At 42.8% G+C, this 11,572-nt stretch overlaps 1 long non-coding RNA gene across 1 annotated transcript; it reads left to right on the top strand.

Annotated features, from left to right (window-relative positions):
• Window positions 1–1,657: 1,657 nt before the first annotated feature.
• LOC119319100 lies at window positions 1,658–4,231 on the top strand. Its single transcript, XR_005154350.1, has 2 exons — window positions 1,658–1,897; window positions 4,028–4,231. It is a non-coding gene; the product is annotated as an uncharacterized LOC119319100 (long non-coding RNA).
• Window positions 4,232–11,572: the final 7,341 nt, after the last annotated feature.

Below are 11,572 nucleotides of genomic sequence, written 5' to 3'. Positions count from 1 at the left end.
GCCTGTATGAATTCTGATTGCCTCTACGGACTAAACCCTCTGGTTTATATAGACACGGGAGGGACCAAGGGTTATACAGAGTCGATTTACAGGGAAAGGAATCTTCACATCCGAACGCCAAGATTGCCATCCACGCAAAGGAGAGTCCCATTCGGACACTAGGGAAGGCCTTCTATCTTGTATCTTCATGGTCCATCAGTCCGGCCCATCCCGCATAGCCCGACCATCCGAGGACCCCTTAATCCAAGACTCCCTCAACGAGGGAAGGCTGAAAGGTAAGCCGGTCCTTGCTGGCACGCAAATGGCTGCACCCGGAGAATTGGCAGAGAAAGCCCATTGGTGGTAATGCTTAATAGCCCAGTTCTCAGTGCTTATGCCGAAGAACACTTGGCGGAGATACACCAAAGCTTCTTACCAATGGTGCCTTCATCATATGTGGAGATGAAGGAACACACTAAGAACTACGCTGAATGGGTGAAGAATCGTTTGGCACAAGGATCCATCGATGGCATTGCTACGTGGTTGGCATAAAAGCCATCACATACGGTGTTGACGTACCAAGCATATGACATAAAATGGATACACGTTCTACACTGAGGAACGTGATCAAAAGACCTCATATCAGAACAGTTCTATTCGAATAGAATGCATGACTGTAGATGAAGCTGATAAAAGGGTATACTATAGAACCATCAAAGAGATTTGGGAGCTTGATTATGTGAAAGTTAAGGTGGCATTCTTCAGGTGCGCATGGATCCCACTTGGTCATGTAAAGGTTGATGATTACAGAAAGACCTGTGTTAGCAGGACAACGATGGCATATCACGCGGACTCGTTCGTTCTTGCCAGTGATGGTACCTGTAACATCCCAAAATTATAAATTTTGGAATGTCAATTATTTAAATAGGATTAAATAAAAACATGCTTGGGTTGCTTGCTGTTAGTTCATTTTGACTAGGATTTGAAACTTTTGAGTTGAATGAATATTTAAAATGAGAGGGAATAACATGACTTCCCAAAAATTCCTTTTGGCCTTATTTTGTACTTTGAGAATATTCATAATGTTTCGAACTCAAAATATGAGAGAGGATGACATGAATTCCTCAAATAATACTATTGGTGAACAATTGAATAGTCACCGATTTGGATTTGAATATTTAAAACAATTCTAACTCAAAAATAAATTCTATGAGAGAAGGAAATATGACTCCTTCAATGTTAAAAGAGTTGGATATGTTTTAAATGATATTTGTATTTGTCGGAGTTCAAAATTATTTTATGGAACATTTTATAAGTGCAAACATAAAGTTTATAAATATATAATCAGTATTCTATATAAACATTTGGGACTGGAAAAAGCCCACTATGTTGTATGTAGAAATATTTGTTTTTGTGAGTGTCCTGGTGTTTTTTTATGAAATGATTGGATAAAAAAAAATTTGAGCCAAAAAATTTTCTGTAAAAGAAAAAGGACTAAAGCCTAAACCTCGCTCGCGCGCATTACAACGCAGCAACAGCGAGCAGGCTAGCCCACTTCACCACTTCAGGGCAGCGCAGTGAGCAGCCTCGCATGCGCGTCAGGTGACGTCAGCATCGTCCCCCACCTGTCTTCCTCTCTACTCCTCCTCTGTCTATGACGCGTGGGCACCACTCACCATCTCCTACCTCTATCCGATCTCCTGCTCGCGTACGCCACCGCTCCGTGCGTATCTCACAGCCGCGCCCGATCTCTCCGATCCCCACGTGGTTCTCATGCGTCTGCACCACCTCGGGACCCCCAAGCTCTCCTCTTCCGATTCGCTGCCTCGCCTCGCGGGACAGAGCTCGAAATTGAGTGCAGCGACCCCGGTGAGCTCCGCCATCCTAAGCAGCGCCGACGTGAAATTCTCCCGCCTCGGTAAGCCTCGTTCCTTGCCGAGACTTTCTATGTATTAGCAGAGACCGCATGCACCTATTCCCCCTTTGGTTTTTCCCAGGACCGCACCAAATCGAGCTCCCCAGCAAAACGAATCTCGCCAGAGCATACCGGGACTCCCTGAGGACACCAAAGGACTCCCCATGAACCTCCTCGTCTTCCAGCATCTTCACTGATCTCCTACGGCCACTAGGAGAAACGCCATCGCCGATCAGGGCCATCGCCATTTCCTCTGTTCCTATGAGGAACTCCCAAACACACATAAAAAAACCTAGCCACATGGCTTGATCCTGGCCGTCCGTGATTCATAAGATCTAACGGCCTCTGTCTAATTCTGCAATGAACCGGTATCAACCACTCATAGGCCGCCACGTGGCAGAGAATTCTGATTTAATTTCTGTTTAGCTGATTTGGTTCTGCACTTACAGGCCCCTGGAATTCAATTCATCATAACTTTTAAACGATAGCTCCATTTCGGTAAATCCAATTGCATTGGTTTCGTACCAGAGCCCTCTTTTCACTTAACTCATAAGTTTCAACTTTTGAACATTTCAAATTTCACCAATTCAAATTTGAATCCATACCTTCATTTGATCATATCGGGTGAACCGTGACACCTTTCCAATTAATTCCTTTTGCCTATGAACACATGTACCAAATACTTGTCGATCATATCTTGTACACTCAATATTCAAATATTTTCCATCTCTTTTGAATTCAAATTCAATCCACACTTCATTTCGTAATGACTTGCGTTATAATACTCCTATTCAACCTATCATTTTTGCTAGTGAATTCCTATGACATATGCAATCATTACACCATTTGGATGTTCTACTCCATATACTTTTGACCTTGTTCCATAATATATCCAATATAATCCTATATAACAACCGTTCATCATCCAGTATCTTTTGAGTTCATTCCTTCACCTTGTCACATTTTGGTACCAGAGACCATATGTTATATATATTTAAACCTATTTTTTTGTTGTTGCTAAATAACCTTGACATATTTGTTTTCTTGTTCTTTTAATTTTTCTATATGGCATGGTTGTTTATTTGGATTCTCTCATTTGCGATAGATTGCTTGGAGCATGACGAGTAGAATTATCAGGATTGTGAGTGTGACGATCTTCATCAAACTTACAGACAAGTTACATGTTGATCATCCTTTAACTATTGTTTTTATGCATGTAGTTATATCACACTATGAATGTATGCATGTATAGGAATACTATATTATTTTCAGCTATGCTGTTGAGCTATCTTCCCGTCATTACAGATCGTGGTAGTTGTAGTTTGCTATGCTTTGTAGACAGGGGTAGTTTGTGTATTAATTAAGTTTATATGAGGATTATATATATATAACAACTTGAGTAGCAATTAAGGATTTCAATTCACCTCTGGGGGAAGTTGTATTGTTTGGTGTTGAGGGAAGGCATCACGGGGTCTTGCACCTTTTCTAAGGCCATGCGCTCATGAGAGTGCACCCTAAGTGGAATGCCGCCCAGGTTCAAAAAGATCAGACAAACTTGGTGACTAGTAGCTTCCCTATGCTGTCACTAGCTATATGGGCTCTGGCTTAGTTGATCAGTTGTTGGAACCCTTGCCCAGACAGTGTCGACGGATGTTGCTTATGTAGGTGGGATGTGGCCGTTAGGTGGTTAAGGGAACGTCTTCTGAAAGACTTCGTCTCAATCTTCGGAATGGGTCTAGTGGGTAAAGCGTACTAAACTCTGTAGAGTATTAAAACTAATCATGATTAGCCGTGCCCCCGGTTATGGGCAAATTTGAGCCACTATGCCATTACAGTTGTTATATGATCTTGATAGATGATACCTTAATAAAATTGTGTGGGAAATTTAATAATGGGGATAGGTTGGTATCGGATTGCCCAATTCAACCTTATGTATTATCTCTGGCAAGACAAAATTAAAATTTGACTATTATGTAGCTATCAGGAAAAAATTAGCTTTTTTGCAAAACAACCACTACACTATCCTCTTGGTATACCTTTCAAGTAGATGTAGGTCTGTTATATAATTCCTGTGTGACTTGCCAATACATTCAAAGTATTGACTCTTCGTGGCTGCAACATTTCATATTGCAGATTTTATACGACGAGTGAGTGATACGATGTAGGGTTACAATGTCTATACTCGACATTTGTGTGTGGTGTTGATGGACTTCATGGAGATTTTATTTGCTTTTCTACTAAATTTTGTTTGTATGCTAGCTTGAGCTATGCAGGTATGTATTATATTAAATTCTGGATCTACGATGTAATATTATGACATGTGGTTTATTCTTGATATTACATCTTGTACTGTGTGTGCTAGCTATTGATCCAGGGACTAGCACAGTGAGCACAGAGACATCGAATCTTATCAGGTTCAGGTCTTACAGATGGTATCAGAGCCCATGTTGGCCGTAGGTCGTAACCCTTAGAATGGACTAGGAAAAGCCATAGGAACAAAATTATTTTATCACTTTCTTGACTACTTACTATCTCTTTTGGTATGCTCATCTATTATTCACCTTCTAAAGCTTCTTCTCTAGTTTTAATGTAATGGCCATCCTATAGTGACCCCATTCGCCCTGTCACTGAAGATATAATGTTTGGGAAGTAAAGCTACAATGAGGAGCGAAGGAATTCAAGAAAGAAGTTGAAATGATCGATATGGTTGACTAGAGGGGGGTGAATAGGCAACTACCAATTTTCAACTTTTCTTTACCAAATTAAACTTTGCATCAAAGTAGGTTGTCTAGATGTGCAACTAGGTGAGCAACCTATATGATGCAATAACAACAAGCATACAAGCAAACAAGAGAAGTAAGACTAAAGAGCTTGCACAAGCAAAGGTAAGAGATAACCAAGAGTGGATCCGGTGAAGACGAGGATGTGTTACCGAAGTTCCTTCCTTTTGAGGGGAAGTGCGTCTCCGTTAGAGCGGTGTGGAGGCACAATGCTCCCCAAGAAGCCACTAGGGCCACCGTATTCTCCTCACGCCCTCACACAATGCGAGATGCCGTGATTCCACTATTGGTGCCCTTGAAGGCGGCAACCGGACCTTTACAAACAAGGTTGGGGCAATCTCCACAACTTAATCGGAGGCTCCCAACAATACCACGAAGCTTCACCACAATGGACTATGTCTCCGTGGTGACCTCAACCGTCTAGGGTGCTCAAACACCCAAGAGTAACAAGATCCGCTAGGGATGAGTGGGGGAATCAAAAATCCCTTGGTGGAAGTGTAGATCGGGGCCTTCTCAACCACTCCCGAGCAAATCAACAAGTTTGATTGGCTAGAGAGATAGATCGGGCGAAAATGGAGCATTAATGGAGCTTGAGCATTAATGTAGCTTGAGGGGGAATGATGAGGACATCAATACAATTGTTACACCCACAGCCCCTGCTGCTATACATACTGGACCAATTACTAGAGCTCGTGCACGCCAACTAAATTACCAGGTACTTTCGTTTCTTGGTAATGATTCTAATGTTCATGAGAATATGATGCTGCCTAAATTGGATACATTTGTTTTACTTACAAATGAAGGGCCTAGCTTGGAGAAGGATGAACATTGGAGCGAGAACAAGCATGGAGATGATGGCATGCGCAAGGGGAACAAGAACGGAGTTACAAGTGATGATTTCAGGACTTTGAAGCCACCATAATGGGTGCATGAAGCCTTGGATGAAATATACAAGATGCCACTTCATAAATTTCGTCCCGAGGCTATTATAGGTGCTGCGTCACCTTTTTATTGGGCCAGGCCCATGTAATTTCGAAATACATAAGTATAGGCTATTTTTAGAGTCCGTATGTGTGGGGAAACAAGAGATAGGGTTGATTTCGGACCCCTCCACCAAGGGCCACGAAATTCCCCTCTCTTCCTCCATATATACAGCCCTTAGGGCACCGTTTAGACTTTGGGTTTTGTTTAGATTAAAAGTTCGCCATAGCTGCAACTTCGCGTACTTCGTTTGTGTTCAACGACCAGACAAAGGCGTCACAGAACCCCACCTTGATCAATAAAGCTTTCATCTTATATTCACAATATCCAGATTGCAATCTTAGTTTCTTGCTTGTTCTTCGTTTGCTCGCAGGAAACAGACCCTCGTGGTCAGGTTGATCGTGCTCCGGCGTGGTCAATAACCTCTCGGAGTTGGTTTAGCGATTGCTAAGGCGCGACGTCCTCGCACGTTCGTAGTCGGATCGTCAAAGTCGACTTCCACCAAAGCGAAATCCACCATCTCATCGAAAGACGGGACACCTTTGCCTCTATCAAGATGATGAGGACATCAATACAATTGTTACACCCACAGCCCCTGCTGCTATACATACTGGACGAATTACTAGAGCTCGTGCACGCCAACTAAATTACCAGGTACTTTCGTTTCTTGGTAATGATTCTAATGTTCATGAGAATATGATGCTGCCTAAATTGGATACATTTGTTTTGCTTACAAATGAAGGGCCTAGCTTGGAGAAGGATGAACATTGGAGCAAGAACAAGCATGGAGATGATGGCATGCGCAAGGGGAACAAGAACGGAGTTACAAGTGATGATTTCAGGACTTTGAAGCCACCATAATGGGTGCATGAAGCCTTGGACGAAATATACAAGATGCCACTTCATAAATTTCGTCCCGAGGCTATTTTAGGTGCTGCGTCACCTTATTATTGGGCCAGGCCCATGTAATTTCGAAATACATAAGTATAGGCTATTTTTAGAGTCCGTATGTGTGGGGAAACAAGAGATAGGGTTGATTTCGGACCCCGCCACCAAGGGCCACGAAATTCCCCCCTCTTCCTCCATATATACAACCCTTAGGGCATCGTTTAGACTTTGGGTTTTGTTTAGATTAAAAGTTCGCCATAGCTGCAACTTCGCGTACTTCGTTTGTGTTCAACGACCAGACAAAGGCGTCACAGAACCCCACCTTGATCAATAAAGCTTTCATCTTATATTCGCAATATCCAGATTGCAATCTCAGTTTCTTGCTTGTTCTTCGTTTGCTCGCAGGAAACAGACCCTCGTGGTCAGGTTGATCGTGCTCCGGCGTGGTCAATAACCTCTCGGAGTTGGTTTAGCGATTGCTAAGGCGCGACGTCCTCGCACGTTCGTAGTCGGATCGTCAAAGTCGACTTCCACCAAAGCGAAATCCATCATCTCATCGAAAGACGGGACACCTCCGCCTCTATCAAGTGGTATCAGATTTCCAGGTTGCTCGGTGAGATTTTACAGTTTTTCATAGTTTAGATCGAGTCTGTTCTTCATACCTACACTCCACGAAAAAGCCACAAAAAAAATTAGGGTTAGTTCATCATATCCGAACCAATCTGAGCCTTTGCATAATCTTTTTAGGGTTTTGCTTTGTTGAATTTGCGGTTGCATCGTCGTGTCTAGTTGCTGGTCTTAGAGTCTAGTCTTTTAGAGTTTCGAGTTCTGGTCATAAGTTGTCACGCCGCCGCCGCACCATCATCATCGCCCCTGCCATCTACCACCACCGCTTATCCGCCACCGCTCCGAATCCGTATCGATATACCACCACCAATCCGTGTCCATATACCACCACCGATCCATATCCATATACTACCACCGCTACCACCACCGCTGCCATATACCACCACCATATATCCACCACCAATCCGAGTTCCTTGCATATTAGGTTTGTTTTCGAGATCCATCTAGATTCCGATTCGTGTTTCCTTGCCGGAGTAGGTTTCGGAAAAAAAAAGAGTCGGGTAGCCACGCTCCGTTTAGGCCCAAAATTTTTCGAAAACGCATTTTTCGAAAAAAATTCTGGCTATCCTATTTTTAGGTGTTTCTGAGTGTTTTGAGACAGGTGCCATTATAGGAAGTTTTTTTTGACCCGTTTCCAGTTTTTGGGTCCGGGCAGTCGAAAAAAAAAATTGGTCGAAAAAATTTCGTGCCCATCCTGTCCGTTTGAGCTAGGAAGAGTTTTGAGACACTCGCCATTATAGTGATTTTTCGCAAAAAAAAGCAGCGCAGAAAAAAAAAGAGCGAAAAAAAAGAGCGAAAAAAAAATTCAGAGTGTGCTTTTCCCTTGTTTACGTGCCGCGCCGTGATTTTGTTGGTGTTCTAGGCTCGCGTCTCTAGCACAGTCTAGCCTAGGACCAGCACAGTACCGTCGTTGAGCGTTTATTCAACTTTGCATCTCTGAATTGATTATTGCTGACCCTTTTTGCTACCATATTATAAGCCTTCCCAGCTCCACATACATCTACGTCGTGCGTTTGACTCTCCCTGGTAATCGCTCTATCCAAGCTTTCAGAGTTTTGACTACAACGGTTGCCGATCACCACCTTCTGCTGGGTAAGAACTGGTAAGAATTTGAGGTTTGCTTGACGGATTTGTGACACCCACCACCACCACTTGTTCGTAGTCTGTAGGATCATATTCTTGTGTGTTTCTATTGCTGCTAACCATGCCAGGATCACAAGCCGACGAGATTGACTGGGAGAATTTATCGAACAAGGAGCTTCATGATAAGTTTCATCACATGATGACTGAACAGGTGCAAGATGTGCTGAATAATTTTGAAGAGGCCATGGAGAAGATTACTGGCCTTGAGAAGACGTTCGAAACAAAGCTCGATAACAGATTTAATGAACTGCTTGCGCATCTTCCACCACCGGCTGCACCTGTCGCACCTCTGCAACAACAACAACTACGCCCCCTTCCGAATCAGTATGTACGAGCACAGCGTGTTCCTATTGAGCCAGGACAACATTCTGGTGCCGCTGCTACTGCTGTTGGTGCTTCTTTGGCTCCTGCTACTGCTGCTGCTGGTACCCAGGAGGATGATGATTATGTGGGAGATTATGAGGATGAGGTTGATCAAAATCCGAACTACGTGCAGCCACCAGCACCACCACCACCAGGTCGACCTCAGGTATATATTCGTAATGGTAGGCCCGCACCACCACCTCAGGTACGAGATGATGTCCATATTCCTAAACTGAAATTGAATATTCCACCATTTGAGGGTAGATATGTTCCTGATATATATCTTACTTGGGAGTTAGAAACTGAACAACGTTTTACATGTTTACAATATCCCGAGGAGAGACGGGTTGCTGCTGCTGTTTGTGCTTTCACTAGTTTTGCATGTGTATGGTGGTCTGAACATTGTAGATTATATCATATTCCCGCTACTTGGGCTGCTTTGAAAACTGCTATGCGTACTCGTTGGGTTCCACCATATTATCAACGTGAATTGCTTCAAAAATTACAGCGCTTAAGACAAGGAAAAAATTCTGTAGAAGAATATTATCAGGAATTACAAACTGGCATGATTAGATGTGGTATTGTTGAGGAGAATGAAGCTATGCTTGCACGTTTTCTGGGTGGATTAAATAGAGAGATTCAGACCATTCTAGACTATAAGGAGTATACTAATATCACTCGTTTATTCCATCTTGCTTGTAAAGCTGAACGTGAAGTGCAGGATCGACAAGCATTGGCACGAACTAACTTTTCTGCAGGCCGACCGTCATCATGGACAACGCGTGTATCTTCTACTTCAACTGCACCAGCACCTCAATTAGGTGCCTCCTCCAGTCGTGATACAAGAAAACAGGCACAACCACCATTATCTGCCAAGAGCGCACCTGCTGGGCCTGCACGGAGTTCTTCTTCTTCCATGGCATCAACAGGGCACACAAGTGATATTATTTGTCGTCGTTGTAAGGGAGGAGGTCATTATGCGAGAGAATGCAAATCTCCGCGTGTGATGATTGCTACCGCGGATGGTGGATATGAGTCTGCTAGTGACTATGATGAGGAGACTTTGGCTCTTATTACACGTGAAGAACATGGTGGAGATGATTCTGATCATGAGACGCAATACATGGCTCCTGAAGACGCTGACAGGTATGAATGTTTAGTTGCTCAACGTATTTTGAGTGTGCAGATCACACAAGCTGAGCAAAATCAGAGGCACAATTTGTTCCATACCAAGGGAGTTGTGAAGGAACGTTCTGTGCGCGTCATCATAGACGGAGGGAGCTGCAACAACTTGGCTAGCATGGAGATGGTGGAGAAGCTTTCTCTCACCACAAGACCACATCCACATCCTTACTACATCCAATGGTTCAACAACAGCGGCAAGGTTAAGGTAACACGTACTGTTCGTGTGCATTTTAGTATCTCTACATATGCTGATTATGTTGATTGTGATGTGGTACCTATGCAAGCATGTTCCTTATTACTTGGTAGACCATGGCAATTTGATAAAAATTCTGTACACCATGGTAGAAACAATCACTATACTCTTGTTCATAAGGATAAAAATATTACTTTGCTTCCTATGACTCCTGATTCCATTTTGAAAGATGATATTAATAAAGCTAATAAAGCACAACAGGAGAAGAATAAGAGTGAAAATCAGATTGTGGCAAAAGAATTTGAGCAACAAATGAAGCCTAATAATAAACCATCTAGTGTTGCTTCTGAAATTAAATTGAAAAGTGCATGTTTATTTGCCACCAAATCTGATATTGATGAGCTAGATTTCAGCAAATCTGTTTGCTATGCTTTTGTGTGCAAAGAGGCATTATTTTCATTCGAGGACGTGCCTTCCTCTTTGCCTCCTGCTGTCACTAACATTTTGCAGGAGTTCGCTGACGTTTTTCCACAAGACGTGCCACCGGGATTACCGCCTATTCGAGGGATTGAGCATCAGATTGACTTAATTCCCGGTGCTTCACTGCCAAACCGTGCACCATACCGTACCAATCCAGAGGAGACGAAGGAGATTATGCGTCAAGTACAAGGGCTTCTCGACAAAGGTTATATACGCGAATCCCTTAGTCCTTGTGTTGTTCCTATTATTCTAGTGCCGAAAAAGGATGGTACATCACGTATGTGTGTTGATTGTAGAGGCATTAATAATATTACTATTCGTTATCGTCATCCTATTCCTAGGCTAGATGATATGCTTGATGAATTGAGTGGCTCTACAATATTCTCCAAAGTTGATTTGCGTAGTGGCTACCATCAAATTCGTATGAAATTGGGAGATGGATGGAAAACAGCATTTAAAACTAAGTTTGGATTATATGAGTGGTTAGTCATGCCTTTTGGGTTAACTAATGCACCTAGTACTTTCATGAGATTAATGAACGAAGTTTTACGTGCTTTCATTGGACGATTTGTGGTAGTTTACTTTGATGACATATTGATTTATAGCAGATCTTTGGAAGAACATTTGGAACATTTACGTGCTATTTTTATTGCTCTACGTGATGCACGTTTGTTTGGTAACCTTGGGAAGTGCACCTTTTGCACCGACCGAGTATCTTTTCTTGGCTATGTTGTTACTCCACAGGGAATTGAAGTTGATAAAGCCAAGATTGAAGCTATTGAGAGTTGGCCGCAGCCCAAAACGGTCACACAAGTGAGGAGTTTTCTTGGCCTCGCTGGATTCTATAGGCGTTTTGTGAGAGATTTCAGCACCATTGCTGCACCTCTCAATGAGCTTACAAAGAAAGATGTGCCTTTTCTTTGGGGTACCCCACAGGAAGAAGCCTTCACGGTATTGAAAGATAAGTTGACACATGCTCCTTTACTCCAACTTCCTGATTTTAATAAGACTTTTGAGCTTGAATGTGATGCTAGTGGA

Source organism: Triticum dicoccoides, chromosome 6A (genome assembly GCF_002162155.2).
Source record: "Triticum dicoccoides isolate Atlit2015 ecotype Zavitan chromosome 6A, WEW_v2.0, whole genome shotgun sequence".
NCBI classification, from domain to species: domain Eukaryota; kingdom Viridiplantae; phylum Streptophyta; class Magnoliopsida; order Poales; family Poaceae; genus Triticum; species Triticum dicoccoides.
Note: the sequence above shows the minus strand (reverse complement) of the source record. Positions and strands in the feature narration are given on the sequence as shown.